Source organism: Dreissena polymorpha, chromosome 11, assembly GCF_020536995.1.
Source record: "Dreissena polymorpha isolate Duluth1 chromosome 11, UMN_Dpol_1.0, whole genome shotgun sequence".
NCBI classification, from domain to species: Eukaryota; Metazoa; Mollusca; class Bivalvia; order Myida; family Dreissenidae; genus Dreissena; species Dreissena polymorpha.
This window is the reverse complement of record NC_068365.1, coordinates 59,708,898-59,730,287: the sequence shown is the minus strand read 5'-3', so window position 1 is coordinate 59,730,287 and position 21,390 is coordinate 59,708,898. Positions and strand designations below refer to the sequence as shown.

General features: G+C 32.3%; 2 protein-coding genes and 1 long non-coding RNA gene across 6 annotated transcripts in view; 1 reads left to right on the top strand and 2 right to left on the bottom strand.

The window, feature by feature from the left end:
* LOC127849562 (baculoviral IAP repeat-containing protein 7-B-like) overlaps nucleotides 1–21,390 on the bottom strand; it is a 94,501-nt gene that overhangs the window by 12,849 nt on the left and 60,262 nt on the right. The gene's annotated exons all lie outside the window — the stretch shown is intronic.
* The window catches only part of LOC127849572 (uncharacterized), a 247,385-nt gene that overhangs the window by 207,472 nt on the left and 18,523 nt on the right, over nucleotides 1–21,390 (bottom strand). The window lies entirely within an intron of this gene.
* On the top strand, nucleotides 20,032–21,360 carry LOC127849584 (uncharacterized). The gene is made up of 3 exons (XR_008034933.1): nucleotides 20,032–20,099; nucleotides 20,460–20,545; nucleotides 21,259–21,360. It is a non-coding gene; the product is annotated as an uncharacterized LOC127849584 (long non-coding RNA).

Sequence of the window (21,390 nt, the reverse complement as noted above, 5' to 3'; positions counted from 1 at the left end):
TAAAGAAATATATAGGATAAAAGGATTATTAGGTGTTGCGTAAGGTGTTGAGTGTTAGGTGTCGCGCGCTTAGCAACGATAAATTTACAAGCTTTTCAATTATTGTTTACGTACCGGTAAAGTGCAATTGTCCCACGGTATGCGCAAATACATTTCCATAAGTTTGATTATAATAAGATTCAAACTAATTGAGCCTTAAAGTCTTAAAGTCTTTGGATACTACTGATCAAGGCTATGGCCGAAGCATGTTTAGTATTATGTATTATTTATTTAAAAAATAAACAAAAGTAACTTATGTGTACGGATTACTTTATTTTATTATAAACCTTAATTAGCGTCATGTGCGCCTTATTTGCACAACATTTAAACCACTTTACTTAAACAAAAACTGTTAATTTCCCATTTATATTCATACAAATCTTTAATATATTAAGATTTCATTAACATCACATTAAACAAAACGTATATAGTGAATTGCAAAATATTATTTCAATATTTGCCAATAATATTATCAATAATTGATAAAAACAACAAAAAGCTTTGTATTCGTTTATTATAGCTTACTCATCATTACCAGGTGTGTGTATCAAATAATCATACTAACTGGTAACCATAATTGGCACGTGTTGATATCTTTGAATAGAAAGAATAACTAGTATATTGAACCCACGCTTCAGGCTGTCTAAACCATGCACGAGTTCATATAGAGCGCACATACCAAATGTTTTATATGAAAGAGCTATATTGCTAGTATATATTCAAATTCAACAAATGTATTTAAATATTGCAGCGTCAATGCAACTACGATAAACACGTTTTTGAACACACATTATTGCATAAACTCTATCTATAATGCCCTCTGGCAGGGTGCAGAAACTTTGATTTTACAGCTGCAATTGCCATTGATTTTGTTGCAATGCCTAATATATATTTTCATATGCATATTCAAATTACAACTGAGGTATTTATTCTATTCAATTAGCCCAACACAACAAAAACAAGTTCGCGACAAATGTTAATTGGAAATACCACTTAAGCAATTCGTTTTAAATACAAACTATGGACATAATATATAACATGAAAAAGTATTGTTTAAGGTAAACAATGCTTCGAGTCAGCATATACGTTGCAGTAGCGGTTCTTCTTGCTTGCCAGTTATTTGAGCCAGCCGAAGCTCAACTGAGTAAGTAACATTGGATACTAACTTTAAGATACAGTTTTTATGAAATTTCATTATTAAAAAAATGTATGCTTCTATATATTTGGATTTCTGGTTTTGAAAAAATAGTAAATTACGTCGGTCATTTGCCTATGTGAATTTATTGACCGAATTTACTGACGAAATCAGCAATAATAATATTGATGTTCAATGTATATTTTGGGACACACGTAAGTTCTCAGAGTTGGATACTGCAGATTGTAAAGCCTCCAAGTAATCATTCTTTATTGAACTGTTTGTTTGTTAAGAAATATCCCGTTTTACAAATTACCACATTGTAAAAATTATACTTATGCAATTGAACACTGTTTTTATACTAAAAACGTACTGTCAACACCGCACATTGAAGTCCAGAATTAAAACACACAAAGAATGCTTATACAGGTGACTAAACATGACCTTCATAAACATATTATTATGCATATATTTATAAACTGTTTTAATTGATAGGATAACCTGAAATACATTTTAAAATTACAAGTGCAGTGATATATGATATATTTAGTTCACGAATCTTCACTTATTAAATTAACTTACTGTATTTGGTACCTTATATGTACCGTGTAATGTAAATGAAACGTTAAGTCAACGCATGCGCAATCAATGCATCATTCACAGTATGAGCACGGATGGCCGAGTGGTCTCAGCGTTAGACTTTTACTTCAGGTGTCATTGGTTCGAGCTAAGTTGAGGGTTACTTTTTTATTTATTGAATTGTATTCTTAGTTTCTACTGGAGATTTGTTTAGATCCAAGGTTTTTAATAATCAATATAAAGCATTTAATGGCAAACGTCAAAACATGCCAAAACCTGTGAAAAAGTCCCTTTCAAACACGACATGGACGTTGCTATCAAAACCCCAATAATACTATAATGTGTACATTGATTTCAGGTGAATGCTAGTCAACCTGGTCAGGGTGTTCCGGGTGGAGCATATGGGGTTCGGGTCGCATTTGGCAACCTGTACTGACCGGTGCAAGCAGCTTGGGTACCGAGAGTACCTTCTAAGTGTCCGCTATCGAGCAAGGCTATGCAGTGCCAATGCTTTCGTTAAAGCAATGAGGAAAATATATGCAGCAGATTATTTCGGATAAACTTTAAACTTTAATAAATAATTACACCTAATAAACACCGATTTTTGTTTCTGCTACAGAACGACATTTAATAAAAAATTAGAATGAATAATTTTATTGTCAACGTTCTTTTCAACGGACAAATTTTAACAAATATGGTGAATTATACAACTTCGAAGATATCCTCTAGTGAGATACTGCATTCACGCAAGTACACATTAATTGTTACAGTAATGTCTCATTAGAGTTTCGTTTCTTGAACGTTTAAATTCGATGTAACCTAGTTTTGGGCATTAAAATGACCATTGTTGTGATGTATATATCGTTAATGCCAATCATAAATGATCATATCCATGTAAATAAAAACTCTTCGTAACACGGCAACTAATCGTTCATGCGTTGTAACACGACGATTACAAGGTTAAATCTGGTATGCCATTAAGAATTTACGAAGAAAATATTTGTTAAATAGTGTTCTGAAATCCGTTTACATGACTGGTGAATTAGCATTGTGTTTAAACAAACATTCATAGTTTTTGGCTATATTCATACCGTTTCTGTTTCGGATGTACATATCAGGTAAGAGCCACAGGCTTGCTTAGTCTCTTAAGGTAGTTGCCATAATCCATCTCCCGGGTTGCTGTGAGTTGTAACTGATATCCGGTTTTTTATGAAAGGAATCTAGGCGGCCTTTAATTGGTAATAATCGCAACATAAACTTTGTTCAGGCATAAATAAACACAAACAAATCATAAATATATCACTTTTGCGCAAATTAAAAAAATTAACGTGGTATGGTGTAATCGCCTAGTACTGATATTTATCCAAAGTTTCAAACACGTCAACGGTTCATTTAAATGTGTAAGTTTTTGCAATTGACAAAGCCGAGTATTCTTATTCGAAAATACACTATCGACTATCTCCGGAATCATTAGCGAGATAGAACTTGTGTCTTATCAACAAATCGTAATACACTGACTATCTCCGGAACCTCCGTAAGGTAGATCAAATCGTCAATTCACAACTTCGGCTTTCGGTTTGATAACGTTTTTTTTTAAATAAAGTTTTGTTTTGAGTATTTCTTCCACGCAAATGTATTTCAATGGTAACCGGGATTGTGTTTGTTTCCATGTATTATGTTGATTGAACTCGATTTTATACACGGATGTGAGACATTTTTAGACATAAATAAATATGTTATCAGGAAGAACTTTGAACTGTACATATGTACTGAAATAGCTCAAATCATTCAAGAAGAACTACCTCTAATAGCCCCTGAAGCCCCTTAAATGAATAGTTTGTGTCTTTCATAACGTTTATTTAATAATTACTTAATAATTTGAAAATCATTTTTTTTTAAACTACTAGTGCTCTGATAAATGTTTAATTAAATGTGATGCAGTGTACCGTAAATAAAGACTAGTATAGATCTATGAAGATATTGGAATATAAACCCCTTTTGTATAATGACCTAAATCCGATGGAAACAAAATTCCGGTTATATTTGTTTACATTAAAACGAGTATCGCGTGACGTTATCACTCGCATAGGTGTATTTTATTGTATCTTGATTCAAAAACATTACTACGATTGAAAATAAATCCACATACAGCAACAACTGAGGAAAAACATTTTTTCTGCATTTCAAAATCTTACTTAAACTAAATCAGTAATTTTTTTCCATATTCCATACAATGTAACATTCTATTGGTCCTCTTCCAGAAATTTCAACATAAATTGCAAAGTGAATAAGACGGCCGCACTAGTGTGAACAAAACACTGTTATTGCCAATTGCAATCGAGTATTCTCTCTCTCTCTCTTCAGTGTGCCGTGACCGGAATTAGGTCTCCCATGCCAATAGTTCACGACATTACAGTGTACACTACCATCTTTGACATAGTCTTTATTGGAATTGAATAATAATAATTATTATTCTATGTGTGTATGTGTATATTGTGATGAACTGTTTTGGATATTGGTCACTTGCAATAAAGGACCACGAACTTGTGTATAATAACAATGCAATACTGCTGGAGCAGCTAGAGTTTCACTTCTTTATTTTGAAGTTACATCGTTTGTTGTTGCATTGTTAGCATTGGTTCAGAGATTCTGTTGTTGTTTTTTCTTATGTCACCGGAATAAGGTCAATAGAGAATATATTTCACTGACAGATAATCACACTATGTATCTAAAAATATATTTTTGTTATTCTTTCAGATTTTACAAGAACAACACTGCACTTACGCAGTATAAAACGGCAATAGTGTGGTGATTTTTAACCTACGATTTTACTTACGTTCATTTTTCTTTGGGTATATTGTTCCTTTTAGCTAATATATTAAAAGCGTCCATTGATTTCAGGTAAGCATTGCCGAGGTTTTATTCATTGTTGAAAATATGCCTAGAAATGTATCGTTGTGTGTTGTTTTTTATATCCATTTGTTTAATAAAAGTTTATTGCGGTTATAAAGACCAGAACTTCATTATTATGCTATATAATTAAGCCAAACCACTATTACGTAGATTTCAACAGTATCACTAAGGAAATGTCTGAGTAACGCCGCATGAGAAGACAGTATAAAAGCGCGCGTTTTCTCTCTAAACAGTCAGTTCTACTCCCGACTTCGTCGAGTAAACATCGCGAAAATAGGTAATTAAATTATATCATTAACATACATAAGGGACTTTTGGCACATAGAGACTGGCTATCTTCTTCAAACGTTCTGAGAGACTTGAAGTTGGATTCCTATCCCTCAGCATCCCGGGTCGCTGATAGTTGATATATATCACATACTTTCATACAAACACTACAAGGCTCCATATCTAGGGTATCGAGTCACACAGGCACGGAGTCATTTCGACGTGTTCCAAGACATAGGTTTCAAGGGCATAGGTCTCCATATATAGTCTCGAGGCATAGGTCTCCATACATAGTTCCGAGACATAGGTCTCCATACATAGTCTCGAGGCATAGGTCTCCATACATAGTTCCGAGACATAGGTCTCCATACATAGTCCCAAGACATAGGTCTCCATACTAAGTTTCAAGGACATAAGTCTCCATACAAAGTCCCGAAACATAGGTCTCCATACATAGTTTCAAGGACGTAGGTCTCCAAACATAGTCCCGAGACATAGGTCTCCATACATAGACCCGAGGCCATAGGCATACATAGTGAGTGTTCATATGATTAGAGCATTTGGTTATACTTGATTCACTGTTTCAAGCCAATTATTGTATTAATAGCCAATCATAAAGCAAGATAGCTTAAGGAAAATTATATACTATTGTATTGCGCTTTGTATTATTGCCTGAACCATACTATAAAGACCGACGCTTGGTCGAAGACACGTTACAATAGGCACAAACATCAACAGGGATTAAAGATTAACAACCCTGGAAATTTTCATAAATACAGGATTTTGCGTACCTCTGATCTATGAACTCTTGCCTTTTGTACTGCCAACTTCAGTTCTTATAAAAAAATCTGGCAAAAAGGTATAGGGAACATATTTTAGGCCGGTCTTCAAAACTTTTATTGGCTTAGATATTTGTTTCAGTTCCAAGTAATGACAGCATTACAGTACAAAAACAATGTTGGTGAATGATTATGATACTGTGTACCACAGGCAAGAAATAACAGTTGTGTCCAGTGATAATGAAAGACCAAGTCCAACCACTTCTGGAAATGTCACCTTTGCACCATACTAATATGTGAACATGCCCATTATTATCAAATTGAAACAGTTTAAAAATAATTCAATAACCATTTTGTATTGACAATCTTTTATTTGGATTTGGTATCTATACAGATAAGCTAAGAATTTTCTTCAGAATAAATGCTATTTTGACAAAGCCCTAGAAAATGCCATGGATGCAATGCTCCCTTCGTGTATGGAAGGAATGGTAAAAAAGAACCGATAACAATCATACTTTAATTACTTACTTTGCCAAGTACACAGTAGGCAAAATATGTTGCGCTTAATTATATGAATATGCAGTGCTTCATAAAGTTACTTAACAATAAACTTACATTACATTAATTGAATTTTAAACATCATATAGTATCTGAACATTTTTTTGATATTTTACTTGTTAACTGATAACATAATTGAAATGTTCATGATGTATTATATTAACTTGTAATATCAACTGTTTTATTTTAACATATCGTTTCAGTTAAATGTGTTTTGCATGAACTTAAGGAGCAAAAAAGTGAATGCAAACTGTGTCGCATCTTCGCATCTGTGGCAATTGTATTGGGAGCTTATTTAAAGCAAGTTACGCAAACTATTCATGCTTGGCCACCAACAACACTTAAAACTTATAATGTGTATCTAATAACACAGCGGATGTTTGCCGTAACATTATACATACGACGTTGAAATGAAATGGCATGGATGCAAGAAATATACATTTCCAGAAAGGAAATTCATTTTTGCGTTTAATAAGACTGAGTTCGTGGAAATCGCTGCACAATTGATGAATAATGGCTATTCAAACCGATGCACTCTGTTTTCTGGTCATTTTGAGTTGAATACCTTGTTTTATATATATATATATATATATATATATATATATATATATATATATATATATATATATATATATATATATATATATATAAATACTATCGCGACCGTTGGGCGAAGCCGAAATTCAATTTTGCAGAGTTAAGTCGACCTCGACCATTATGGCGAAGGTGACTTAATTCTCTTAATTAATTATTAATTACCTGTTAACTATTCCGCTTTAAAAATTAGTATGCTTGTAGAGCATGATATAGCAAGTATATTGATACATTTGAAGACGTTTTACAATAGAACATGCATTTTTCATGATTTTTCTTTAAAAAAAGTATGTATGTGGTTATGAAATCCAGCCTTAGGGCGCATTTTAAAATATGTGGATTTTATTCTTCTAAACCAATAATATATGTTTTCGGTTGGACCCTGTAAAGAACAAGTTTCGAACGCTGCAGATGTCTGTACATTTTACATTTCGTTGTTTTGTTGTTTAATATATAAGAAATACATTTCAAAATTTCGACTTGTCCAAAAACACTTAGTTTTCTTTTCTAAACCGGAAACTGCTACGCAGTTAATGGTAGCAATTACAGACTTAAGAAGCTCAGCACCTTAACGCTGATTTTGATCTTGCTGTGCTTACCAATTTTAACGGTATATAGTCATTGAATTCAAATTCGAATATTAAAATTGTATTACAGCGTCAACATTATATAACAACAATTATAGTATGAGTCAAACTAATTCTTGGGTCGTTTTAGTTGTGTTGTTGGTCATATTACAGATTGATTGTGCTAAAAAGTTTATTTTTACCATTTAAAACGAAAATTGGTCTTATAATTGTCAATAGTTGTTTAAAAATATACAAAAGTTAGAGCATACTCGTTTTTTTTGTATTACCATTTTTTCAGCGAAATTTAAAACATGTCTTTATCTGTTCTTCAAAAATGCTTCTCGTCAATAACCCGTTTGAAAATTAAGAACAAAAATGTCTGAATGAGCGAAGTTTATAAATATTTTAATCTTCGTTATGAGAACCTCCTTTTGGCTAATTCAGATCTTATTTTGATTTTGACAATGCTATTCTCGCAACATATGTGTGTATACGTGTAATATGTGTTCAGTTGTATTGCCAAAATGGCTGTTATATATTTATTTCTATATTTAAATGAACCCTGCATTATCGAGACGTCAAATAAATGGAAGCTTTTAGGGTCTTTGACTAAAAACTTACATATGGGCATACCTATAGTACAGTCAGGCTCCTTTTCATTGGACAAATACTCGTATACTATGCTAAAATCCAACACGGCACATAATTAAACATTTAAGAAAACGGTTAAAATATGTATAAAAATATCACAACTTCTGAAATTTTGTTGACATACATGCTCAGAATTTAAAACGTAAATTTAGTATTAACAATTTAACAATTTTAAACGTAAGATCAACATTTCTATCCTATAAAACGCAGGAGCAACTTCAGATTTAACCGTAACAATGAACACATAGGTAGTAAAAGTTATGTAGGCATGCTGTACACAAAACATGGTCCCGAATGAATTACAGTTTATATGCGTGTAAACAACAATCATATAATTCTCGAAATATGTTTAGAAAAGCGCTTAGTTTGGAATTCCCCATTATGCTGAAAATTCACACACATAGAAAGTATCAGTTTGTCCATGAACTTAAATTATCCGACGACAAAAATGAAAGCGTTCAGGTACTTCGACTTAATGATCATTTAAGGGCAAACCCATTGTAGTCTTCTTTTCGTTGGACAAATACCTGTATGCTATGCTGAAATATATCATGGTATATAATTATCAACGGTAATAAAATATATAAAAGATATTACAATTTTCGTCATTGTGTTAAGGCACATGATCAGTAATTACAGGTGCTTTAAACATAACATTTATATCCTAAATAAACGCTCGGGCAACTAGAGTTATACTCTTATATATCGAATATATATTTAGAAAACGTTATAGACATGCTGAACATAAACATGGTCCTGAATGGATTCCAGTGGTAACACGTGTAAACAAACGTTATGCAACCCCATGAATATGTTTTAAACGCTTTGTTTAAAAATTCCCCGTAATGATGGAAATACACACGCATAGAAATTATCAGCTTGTCCATGCATGCAAAATAATTCAACTATTATGGTAAAATGTATATATTCCTTTATGCGTTTTTATTTGTCTACCATATATGTTTATTCAGGCGTACACTGTTTGCATATAATTCTTACATAACAATAAGGCGATATCATATTATTTCGTACAAATGAGAGTTTCAATGATATAAGTTTAATATTAACCAGAACAAATAAGTAGTGAGTCAAGTCAATTTACAATATACGTTAATATGTTAACGTTTTTTTTGGTATTAAAATACATCATAACATCTTCATTTTGTATATCATTAAATTTTATATAGATATAGATATTTAATTTGACACCATCAAGAGAATGCGTTTATATACTTCGACATAATACTGTTTTGGTAGAAAACAAACTAAATGTATGAAAGAAAATAACAGAAGCTAAAACTTTTATCACATGGCTGCAACACGCCCTTAATATAATAACATGGCAACACAAAACTTTTTATTGATACGTTCTTTTCTTCCAGCAAGTCCGTGTGAATATCAAAGCGCTAGGGGCACTGAAGTTGTTCGCTGTTGTATAATCTTAGACGCAACTCAGTTTTCAAAATTATGTTATAGCATTTTATATCGCAAGTTTGAAATGAATACACCCCATTCAATTTATAAAGAGTGTGTCTTAAAGCACAGGTTGAGATGGGTTTTTTATAACATAAATAAAAAAGATGATTTAAGCTTCATTTTGGGAAAACAGGGCTTTTTGCATATGCATTAATTGTCATCCCAGTACCAGATACTGTCTTTAAACGAAAAACACCATACAATCAGAAAGTGTCGTCCTTGATTAGCTTGTGCGAATTACACAGGCTCAATGTGTACAGGCTAATCATATTTGACATGCATTAAGGCCCGTTTTCTCTGAAAGCAGCCAATATATACAGATTTCAATGATAAACACTAGACTTGCCAATGTCGTCTTACAAGCTGTTAAACACTATTGATTAAATACACACACTGCAGTAGTAGCGCAGACGCTCCTAACATTCGTCTTCTGCATAATGTCAATGCAGGTAGTGCAGGCAGGAAGTGGTTATCGTTCATAGCATAGCTTACAGCAGACTTACTTGCAGTTATCGTTCATAGCCTAGCTAAAGCAGACTGAATTGCAAAACTGCCTCTCTACATTAGTTGTGAGCTAAAGCTCACAACTAAACACCAACCATAACATTTCACAATGTTGAAAATGCAACCTTATTCTGAAAATGTATATAAAATAAATAAAAATAAAGCTATCCGTGTAAGTATGAATAATCAGATAATATTATGAACTAGATTGTTGGCAATGCTACTTTCCCAACATCTGTGTTTACACATGTGATTATTAGAGAAAGCATTTGTTAAAGAAAATGGTTTTTATGCAAAGTTCATTCAGTATTAATATGACGAAACAAAAAAACTAGTTCATCTTAGCAGTTGGATTTAAATTTTGCATCTGTTTAAATGGTGATATACTATTAAAGTCGTCAACGTTTTTGTTGCCAAAATCATTGTTATAGACTTATTTCTTTATATAAATTGAACTTAAATTATCCGACGACAAACATTAAAGCTTTAAGGTACTTCGACTTAATGCTGATTTAATGGCAAACCCATAGCGCAGCCTTCTTTTCGTTGGACAAGTACTTGTATGCTATGCTGAAACCCAGCAGGGTACGTAAATATACATTCACAAAAACGGTAATAAAATATATAAAAGATATCACAACTTTTGAATTTGTTAACGTCCACTATCAGAAATTACATGTTCTTTAATACATAACATTTCTATCCTAAATAACATACTTTTAGTAGAAAACAATATAAATTCCTAAATAAAATTATCAGATTCTAATACTGTGATCACATTTCTGCAACAAGCCCTTAATATAATAACATGACAACACAAAACTTTTTTATTGATATTTTTTCTTCCAGCAAGTCCCAAAGAATGAAACCAAACATAACAGTTCAGACTGTGGAAAATGCAACCGAATTCTTAAAATGTATGCAAAAATACATTATTATAAAGCTTGTTGATGTCAACAAGACAATTGATTCCCATTTTAAATAAAAATTGTTTGTATTTTACATATACCTCATGCTGATACATATTTGTACAATAAACCAAATATTAAAAACGACAAAAGAGAAATTTGGTCGAAACAAATCATAAGAATGTTTAAAAAGAAATAAAACACGAAGTACAAATCGAACTAATGAATGACGGGTCATACGAGCGAACAATATGAGACAGCGCCTTTGGCCTGTTGCGGATAAAAGTGTTAAAATACGACACTCGGACACTTAAACACTTAAAGAACTTTCCATGTACAATGAGTTGCTGACTTCGACTAGCTAGCATTCATTTATATACTTCTCAGTCTGGATGTTTTTGTTTTTATGATTTTTTATTTGTATAATTATACATTGTTTACTTTCTAAATGCCTTTAAGTTTTATATGATTATCAACAATCCCCTCTCTTTTCAGTACATATTTTACTGCTTGTAAAGGAATTTTTTTTAGGTGGTAAATATCATATAAGTTATACTTATTTTCCTTACTTTATATTTCGGTTCTATTAATATACACAACCAAGGTGTACAATTTGGCTCTTTACACCCATAATTGCATCTTCTTCCTGACCATGTGCGACGATGCTCTGAATAATTAACTATATGAGGTTATTTCTTGAAAGCTTTTTTTTTTCAAAAGATGGGATGTAATTGATACTTGTTCGTTCATTGCATCGTGCCTCAGAAAATTGTAGCGCTGTTGTTCTGGTTTCTTCTTACCATAGAGTAATTAATTTGTAATTAAATTGAACATTTGTAGTTCTCTTTTATTGCCTTTTAATTTGTGTTACAATCCTATCAGGTAAATGTTTATTTACACGTATGTGTGTTTTGAATATCGCTGGGCCAAATGTGAGGTTGAGCGCTCTAAAACCGGTTCAAACCCCCAAATGCTTAGCATTGACCGTTCCAATGCGGTGACACCAGCTTTATTCAACGGCCTTTGTTATGTGTGTTGTTTTGTTATGTTCTATGCTGTGCTGATCGGCAATTGGTCATAGGCCGTAAATAAAGCACCAGGCGCGGTTGATGATGGGAATGCTGTGCCGCTATGGCAGCTGAAGTTTCACCTTGTTTACCTTCATTACAGTGGCATTGAACCTCAAAGTTATGACATCAATATGTACACAAATTTCTAAAATGATTTTTATTTCAAAATACATAAATACATTTCCCGTGAGATATTTCCAGTTTATACCAGTATTATATGTTCAAATTATATTCTTAATTTCATGTTTTTTTGAAGACTTTGCCCATTTGGGCCCTTCAAAAGTGACATAGCCCCTCGGCGTGAACGATTTTGTTGCCAAAATCATTGTTTTAGACTACTTCTTTATATAAATTGAACTTAAATTATCCGACGACAAAAATGAAAGCGTTCAGGTACTTCGACTAAATGCTGATTTAAGGGCAAATCCATAGTACAGGCTCCTTTTCGTTGGACAAGTAACTTGTATGCTATGCTGAAACCCAGTATGGTACGTAAATATACATTTACAAAAACGCTTATAAAATATATACCGGTAAAAGATATCACAACAGTTGAATTGTGTTAACGCCCATGATCAGAAACTACATGTACTTTAAAACATAATATTTCTATCCTAAATAAAGGCTGGAGCATATAGAGTTTTACTCTTATATAATGATCGCATATTTAAAACACGTTAAAGGCATGAACATTAAACATGGTCCTGAAAGGATTACAGGGTATACGCGAGCAAAAACAAATTATGCAACCCCAGGAATATGTTTTAAAAAGCGCTTTGATCAAAATTCCACCTAATTCTAGACATACACATACAGAAAGAATAAGTTTGTCCATGCAAGCGAAATAATTAAACTATTATGGTTTAATGTATATTTTTCTACATGCGTTTTATTTGACTACCATAGATGCGTATTCAGGCGTACACTGTATGCATATTACATAATTATATGGCGATATTAAAATCAGTTTTTCGTACAAATGAGAGTGTCAATGTTATAAAGTTAACATTTATCCAGAAAATATAGGTGATGAATCAGGTCAATTTAAAATAAGCGTTGACGTTTTTTCTATATAAAAAGTACAACATAAAATCTACATTAACTATGTATTGTTAATTGTATATGAAGATATTTAAGTTGACCCCATCAACAGAATGCGTTCATATACTTCGACATAATACTGTTTTAGTAGAAAACAATATAAATGCATGTAAGAAATTATCACGATCTAAAATTTTGATCACATTGCTGCAACAAACCCTTAATATAATAACATGACAACTCAAAACTTTCTTATTGGTACTTTTTTCTTCCAGCAAGTCTGAGTGAATTAAACCAACCATACGTTTCAGACTGTAGCAAATGTAACCTAATTCTGAAAATGTATATAAAAATACATGATAATAAAGCTATCCGTCTAAGAATGGGTAATCAGATATAATTATACAATGTTTTATCAACTAGATTGCTGCCAATGCTATTTTCCCAACATCTGTGTTTACACATGTGATTATAAGAGAAAGCAATTTTTTAAGAAAAGGACTTATTTTTATGCAAAGTTATATCAGTATTAATATAACGAAACATAAAAATAAATAAAATATTTCAACCCATCATGGTACATAATTATACATTCACGAAACGGTAATAAAATATATAAAATAATTCACAATTTTCGGAATTGTGCTAACGTACATGGTCAGTAAATATGGGTACTTTAAAACATTTTATTTATATCATAAATAAACGCTGAAGCAAATAGAGCTTTACTCTTATGTAACGAACACATATTGAGAAAACGTTATAGTCGTGCTGAATATAAAACATGGTCCTGAATGGATAACAGGGTATACACATGTAAACAAAAGTTATGCAATCCCAGGAATATGTTTTTTAAGCGCTTTGTTTAAAATTTCCCGTAATGCTGAAAACACACATACAAGCCCTTAATATAATAAAATGAAAACACAAATTATGATCCTTTTTCCTGCATTAAATCCGAATGAATCACACTAAACAAAAATTTCACACGTGGGAAAATGCAACCTAATTTTGGAAATTTATATAAAATAAATAATAATAAAGCTATCAGACTAAGTATGAATAATCATGAAATAGATTGTTGACAATGCCATCATCTGTGTTTACACATGTGTTTTAAGAGAAAACATATGTCAAAGAAAAAGGATATATGTTTATGCAAAGCTAGTTCAGTATTAATATGACGCAATATAAAAATCAATGAACTATTTCAACTAAGCATATTGGATTTTAATTGTACAACTATTTAAATAGTGATGTGCTATTTCAGGTCTGAACATTATGTTGCCAAAATGTTTTCGTTATAGATTTATTTCTTTATATGAATTTAACTTAGATTATGCCGACGACAATAATGAACGCTTTCAGATACTTCACTTAATGCTGTTTGAAGCGCACATCTATATTAAAGGCTTCTTTTCGTTGGACAAATAATTTTATTCTATGAAAAAATCCATCATCATTCATAGTTATACATTTACGAAAACGGTAACAAAAAACGTAAGATATCGCAATATTTTTAATATTGTTAACATACATGTTCAGAAATAAGTCTAAAACATTACATGTCTATCCTAAACGCTTAATAAAAAATTTAATGTTAAAAATAACATAATTAATATTACAGAAAGCATTGGTGGTTTAAATCGGTTAAATCCGTTGGCATGCTGTACCTTAAACTTGGACCAGACCAGAGGATTCACACGTGTAAACAAATATTATGCCTCCCTGGAAATGTTTTCAGACAAGCAATGCGTACTACATTTTAGCTAGTCTTTGTGAGAGAAGCGACAAATTACATGAAAACAGAAAGCTGCAATGCAAAAAATTGGAGTAAAACTGCGGTCAGCGCTTTGTTAAGAGAATAATCATGCTTTTTATTCTCCTGAGCACGAAGTGCTCAAGGTGAGCTTTTAGGATGGTCTGATGTCCGTCGTCCGTCCGTCGTCAACATTTGCTTTAAACAGCATGTCCTCTGAAGCTGCTGACTGGATTTTGATTAAATTTTCAGGAATGATCAGTGGATAATCATCTACAAAAGTTATATAAATCGTTCCGCTCCGCTGATTAAGTAGGTCACATAAGCTAAACAAATGATTTTCCACTTAATCGACATCTCCTATTTAACCAATGCATGGCTCTTGACCAAACTTCACAGGAATGATCCGCGGATGGTACTCTACCAAGTTACATAACTAGTTCCGTTAACATGCATTATACTAGTAGGTCACAGGAGCACTTAATCGACATTCCATCCTAAACCAATGACTGGATTTGGATTAAACTTTACAGGAATGATCAGTTGATGATCCTCTTTTCTCATTAAAATAGCAGTTCCGCTCCAATGCTTAATTAAGCAACAAGAGCTAAAAAAAGATATTTCACTTTAATGACATCTCATTCTTAACCAATTATTGGATCTTGACCAAACTGCACAGGAATGATTCTTGGATGACCTTTAAACAAATGGCTAAAATCGTTCTGCACCACTGAACAAGATGGCCATCAGAGCTAAAAATAGAAATGCCTTTAAACGACTTCTTACACTATGCCATTTATTTTCTTTAAAACTTCACGTGACTGTTCTTGGTGACACTTAATAAAGAAAATAAGCCAAAATCGCTCATTTTGATACAAGTACATACACTTTTGCGCTGACCTAGACACAATGGAAGTCGAATCTGAATATAGATGCCAAAAAGAGCGATGTTCAACAGGTGAGCGACATATGTCCATTTTGGCCTTCTTGTTTATTGTCGGTTGGTCTGTGATTTCCTCCTCATTATTTGTATTGTAAGACTCCATTTCATAATAAATACCAGTGACAGGATCATGGAAAAATAATAAGTTCTGTCCAATCCTTTTGAAAATGTTTTATTTTATTTTTTTGTCTGTTTTGAGGGTTTTATTCAAATCAAAACTGTAACATCCAAAACGATACAACTACATATACATATAAGTGCATAAAATATTAACAGTGGTTACATAAAAAATAGTAGTTCAAAACTTGGTTAAAAAGTAGGTAACACATCTGAACATTCAAAATTTACAACAAGCAATAATAAAAAAAATCTACCAAAAACAAAACAAAATAAGGAACATGTATAAACAGATACACGTCTTTTGAAAATTGTTAAGTGACAAAAAGTAGTTCACCAGAGCAACTGACTACCGTCTTCAACTTCCCTGCATAGTGTACAACCCTTGTCTTTGACCTAACTTAAAGGTGTGTTTTGAAATACTTAATGTCTGAAAATTAATGTGAACGTTAATCAGATCCCGGTAATATTAATGTCTACATTACAATGTTTTTACACGTCCCGCAGGCGCTCAGAAAGCGGAAAAACCAACAGAGCGCAAGTTCTAAATAAAATATATTAGCACAAGCCAAGTAGACATGGTCCCTAAAATTTGTACCGGGCTCAAAGATGTTCAGCGAAACTCCTATATCTACTATACGAAAGATAGAAGGGACAAAGTTGTGCCAATTGGTTATGAATGTTAGTTTATAACCCAGAATATGTATTTTTCCTGCCTCTGTTGCAAACATTGACCAAATAAAGCAGGGTCGGATAAACTAGTTGATATCCTGCAGTACATCACGTGACCGTGATCTAACCGTAAGTATGTATTCCTACGCGCCGATTAACATGTTCTAATATTTGACCTTTGAAATTTATTGGGACGCATCATGAATGTTATCGTTATATTATATATCATCCTTTTTGTCTTCTTTAAAATATATTACCGAACCAGCTTTCCGTATTTATAATTTTCATTTACTTGATTACGCAATGTATGACGTATCTAGTGTGACGTCATTTCTCAGATAAAACATACTATCTAGATAGATAGATCTAGTTTCTCTCAGTATTTTAGGGACAACAATTTTGACGCGGTGGTTTTAACCCTGTTTTTTTAATATTTTAAAGCATCGAACGAATCATAAACGTAGATCTATTTCGGATTGTGTGTTTGTCATTCATAAGTGTTAACTTCGATAGGAAAAAAATAATTCGCTACGACAGGATTACGATTTCGTAAATCGGCATTCGAACCCGAATCCATCCATGAGCCATCTGATGATATTGATCATATGATATTGGCCTGGGTTCCTCTTCCAATTAAGCTATCTGACCTTTTAAAAAATATGTAGGTAAACTGCAATGTTGTATAATAGCATGATACCTTGCTTAAGAAAATTTTACAAAGAATTACATTTAATTTATATTTTGTTATGATTTAGAACAGTATATTGTCAGTTCAAAAGCTCAAATGAGTTAATGTTTGAAAAGCCCACAAAAGCTTCTGTTTGTAAAAATGATGCTAATTAATTTGCCGACTGTGTATAGTTGAGATAAAATCACCTTATTTTGCACAAATCTGGTAAAATATATATGGTTTGAATACCAACTGCGGATAAGAGCAACAGAACAGTCCTTGTAACTAAATAACTCTAATATTTTAATAAGTAATTATCTAAACCATAAAGTGACCTATACTTCGATAATTATGTATACCTGAAGAGAAGATATATCGAAGGTGAATATTGCGTAACACATGAAACTATACACGGTTTTTCAATAAATAGGAACAATGCCTGTCGCCAGGTAATAACGACACATTGACGATATAAAACACGGGCTATCCTTGTTATACATTATAAACCCATTCATATAAAATAAAAATTAATCGTAGTTTGGCATTTCAGATCAAATAGTTAGCAAAAGTGATTTAACAAAACATCTAATTTAAATGTCCGTTACTGTCGCCTTCTCATATTAATTACATTATACCATCCACATATAAGTAACCTCTGTGATACTGTTGGTTTTAAACAATGCATTTTCTTCGAAAACAAATATGTAAATATGTAAATGTAAACTATTGCAGCACCAATTGCTACGGGAAGTCAAACAGAATGTTTCAATTGGAAAACAACACTCGCGTGAATATTCAGAACCTTTATGAACAGTATTAGATTTAGCAATAGTGCTTATAATAAATTAACTTTCGGTTTACTGGTATAATGAATATACCCACACAATAATGGGCTAAAGTCAAAGAAGTTGAATAGTATATCAGAGGGGGTAATCACGTGACAAACAAGATGGCGACGTCCATGCCGAGGCAGGTATTTTCGTCGTTTTATACCCTTTATTACTTGTATTTTTTTATGCCGCTCATTTTCCAGCCATATTAGGAAGAAAGTTACTGGCTACTATTTCATAGTAATATTCGCTCTACATTTCGACTTTACTCGGTGCGAAATTTCTTAGCGGAATGACCTAATTAGGGCTCCATTAAGAAAATTTGCGGGGAGTCAAGTCGAGATATTTAGCGAATTTTAAATACGAAATATACGCTAATCACCTTTTACTGATATGGCTGGAAAGTGAGCGTCATTTTAAAAAATAAACAGAGGTAATAAAGGGTATAAACGGCGAAAAATAATTGTCTCGGTATGGACGTCGTCATCTTGACTATCACGTGATTACCCCTTCTGGTATATGCGATCGCAGAAATGTCCGTGACGATAAAATATCCGTGACTGTAACATATATAACGTTTCAGGCATGTTGGGAGATTGGGATTTATACTTCCATTGTGTTTATTTCATTGCAATGGTTTATAAAGAATGCTAGCACTTATGTGTGTGCCTAAATTATATTATGTTAATATTGTAAATCTGCAAAGGAACAGTTTTGTGTGGTCTAAATGCTCAGTTAACACTATTTTTCACAAGTAATATATGTCACACTTAAGAAATATTTTGTATAGATAATGCCATTATCATCCATTTCTGCATGTTTTAGCGCGAAAGCTCTGTATCGGCTATTGTTTAATGTTTGCTTCACACAATACATTTTTCAATGTTTATTAAATTTCCGTTACTCTATAGTGTCGTTTTAAATTTATTGAAGTGCACTTATATAGGAAACAGAACGAATAAACATATGTAATTAGTGGTTTCACCTCAGTCATAAATATGATTATTTTGTAATTAACATTATATCGAAATCAACACAACACGTTTTATACAAAATACAAAACTTGTGTTCAGTACATATTTAAAAAAATGAGACAACACAATTTTTCTTTCTTCATTTGATCATTGAAATTTTCGTGAGATAAAAAAGAAACACTTCACTGACGGTCTCTACAAACAGATAGGCATCTTCAGAATGAGGTACTTTATTGTAAAATCCTCTGTACATTATACAGTCGTTTATATTCTGCATATTTGACAATAAAACAAAGTAACAGACATTTAGAGTAGGCTCTGTTGAATAATATACACGGGCACAAACAAACCATCATATATAAAAAAGTATAATAGATATGCATGTAAACTTCGCATGTACGTGTGTGATGGATATGGCTCCTCAATAAACATATCAAAAACGCATGCGTAAATATTTTAAAAAAATCAATTGTACACCCCTGGTGTTCCTATTTATTGAAAAACCGTGATAAACAAATTGTGCAGCAAACAAAGATTGGTATATACCAAGGAGCTATATAATAATCTATTATGTATGTCCTTGGCATTTCCTCCTTAAAACACTAAACAATCAACTAGAACCTACAATGTAAAAATTTAGAACAGCCAACTGCTGCTACCTTCTCAATTATAATTTTCACTGGCATCAGCAATGATTTCTCCATGTTGCATACTGTACTTAGATTTCACAAGGGCCAGGCAGCATTTTTGTTTTATTTTCCTTTGTGAGCATTTAAAGTCAAAGTAATTTCAAATTACCATAATTGAGGAATAAATGCAAGGTAGGTCAGCGATAATTATGTCACCCACCAAAACATATTATTTAATACCATTGATATAACACTTTGATAATTTTACACTTGTAAGTATATATTTTTTAAGTACCAAAATACTAGGATTAAATTAATTTGTATATTCCTAACTACTGTTTTAAACGTCATTTTAGTTAGCGACTGTCACGTCACCCACCGTACTCAAGGTAGCGACTATCACGTCACCCACCGTACTCAAGGTATAGAATGTCAAGTCAGCCACTGTACTAAAGGTAGCGACTGTCATGTCACCCACCTCAAAGTTATTTATATTTTATTTGAATTTATGTTTTAAATATGGTTAATCACATTTGATCACATCTTTTGATTGCTTGAATCAATCACATTTTATAGTATCTATAAACATTGCACTATTAGTATTTGTAGTAATTATCAAATAATTAATTTAGAATGTTCTTTACCAGAAAGGTTAGCCCAGATGTCAATAAGAGCACTATCTCCCTCACTATGAGATATTGTCAAAGGTAGCAATATTTGTTTGAATCATGCCATTTTGTGAGGCATAACAAGTAGCTAAATTCTTGTATTTTTTGCAATAGAAGAGAATAGATATCACGGTACCTGAACCACGTGACTTTTTCGGCTATGTGTGGGACAATCGGATGTAAACAAAACGTCGCTTCAGGTAACCTTTTTGATAATTTCTTCATTATTTCAAAACCATTTAAAAAAACAAAACAAAGACGAGTGCCCGGTCATTGTAAAAGGCACAACTTTGTTAAGTTTGCGCAAATTAATTAAGTATTTTTTTCCAAAAGTGCAACCGCGTGTTTGAAAACACATGATGTGAAATGCTATGTGTGGTATATTTTTTGTTCAATCAAACAAAAACATTGATAATAATATTGTCGAGGGTTTAAAAATAGGGCGGACATTGTAATTCTTCATAGAGAAGCTACTTACATTGTATGTTTGCGCAAATACATCTTATTCGGAGTGTGTGTATATAAATGTTATACTGCTATGTGTTGGATACATTTTTTAAATGCTATGTGTGGTATACAAGAATTCTGCATTAATCTGAACACAGTTTTGTAAGAATCTAGAACATAAACTTTAGTCGTCCTGAAATATATCAAATTAACCAAATGTTACATTATTGAATACTGAAGTAATCGTGTAATGATTAACCAATTTATGTTTAACTGAACTTAATTCTTATTAAAGCATACATGTTATGTTGAAATATAATATTTCTTTGTTTTATTTATTGTCTTTAAATAAATATAAGATTGAATTTCTGCCTGATTATTGAATTTGGTCCATTTTTTAATGAATGACAAAGAAATAAATAAGAGCACATGCTTTAAAATGGGTTTACTTTCTTTTGTTTTTCAGACTTGAAAAGGATTAGTCGAAAGATCTGTAACGCTTTTAAGGTTCGAAGCTGTGTAAGAACTACATGAACACCATCAAACCACACGGAAGGTGATATGTGGCAAGTTTAAAAATCAAAACCACGGTTGACAG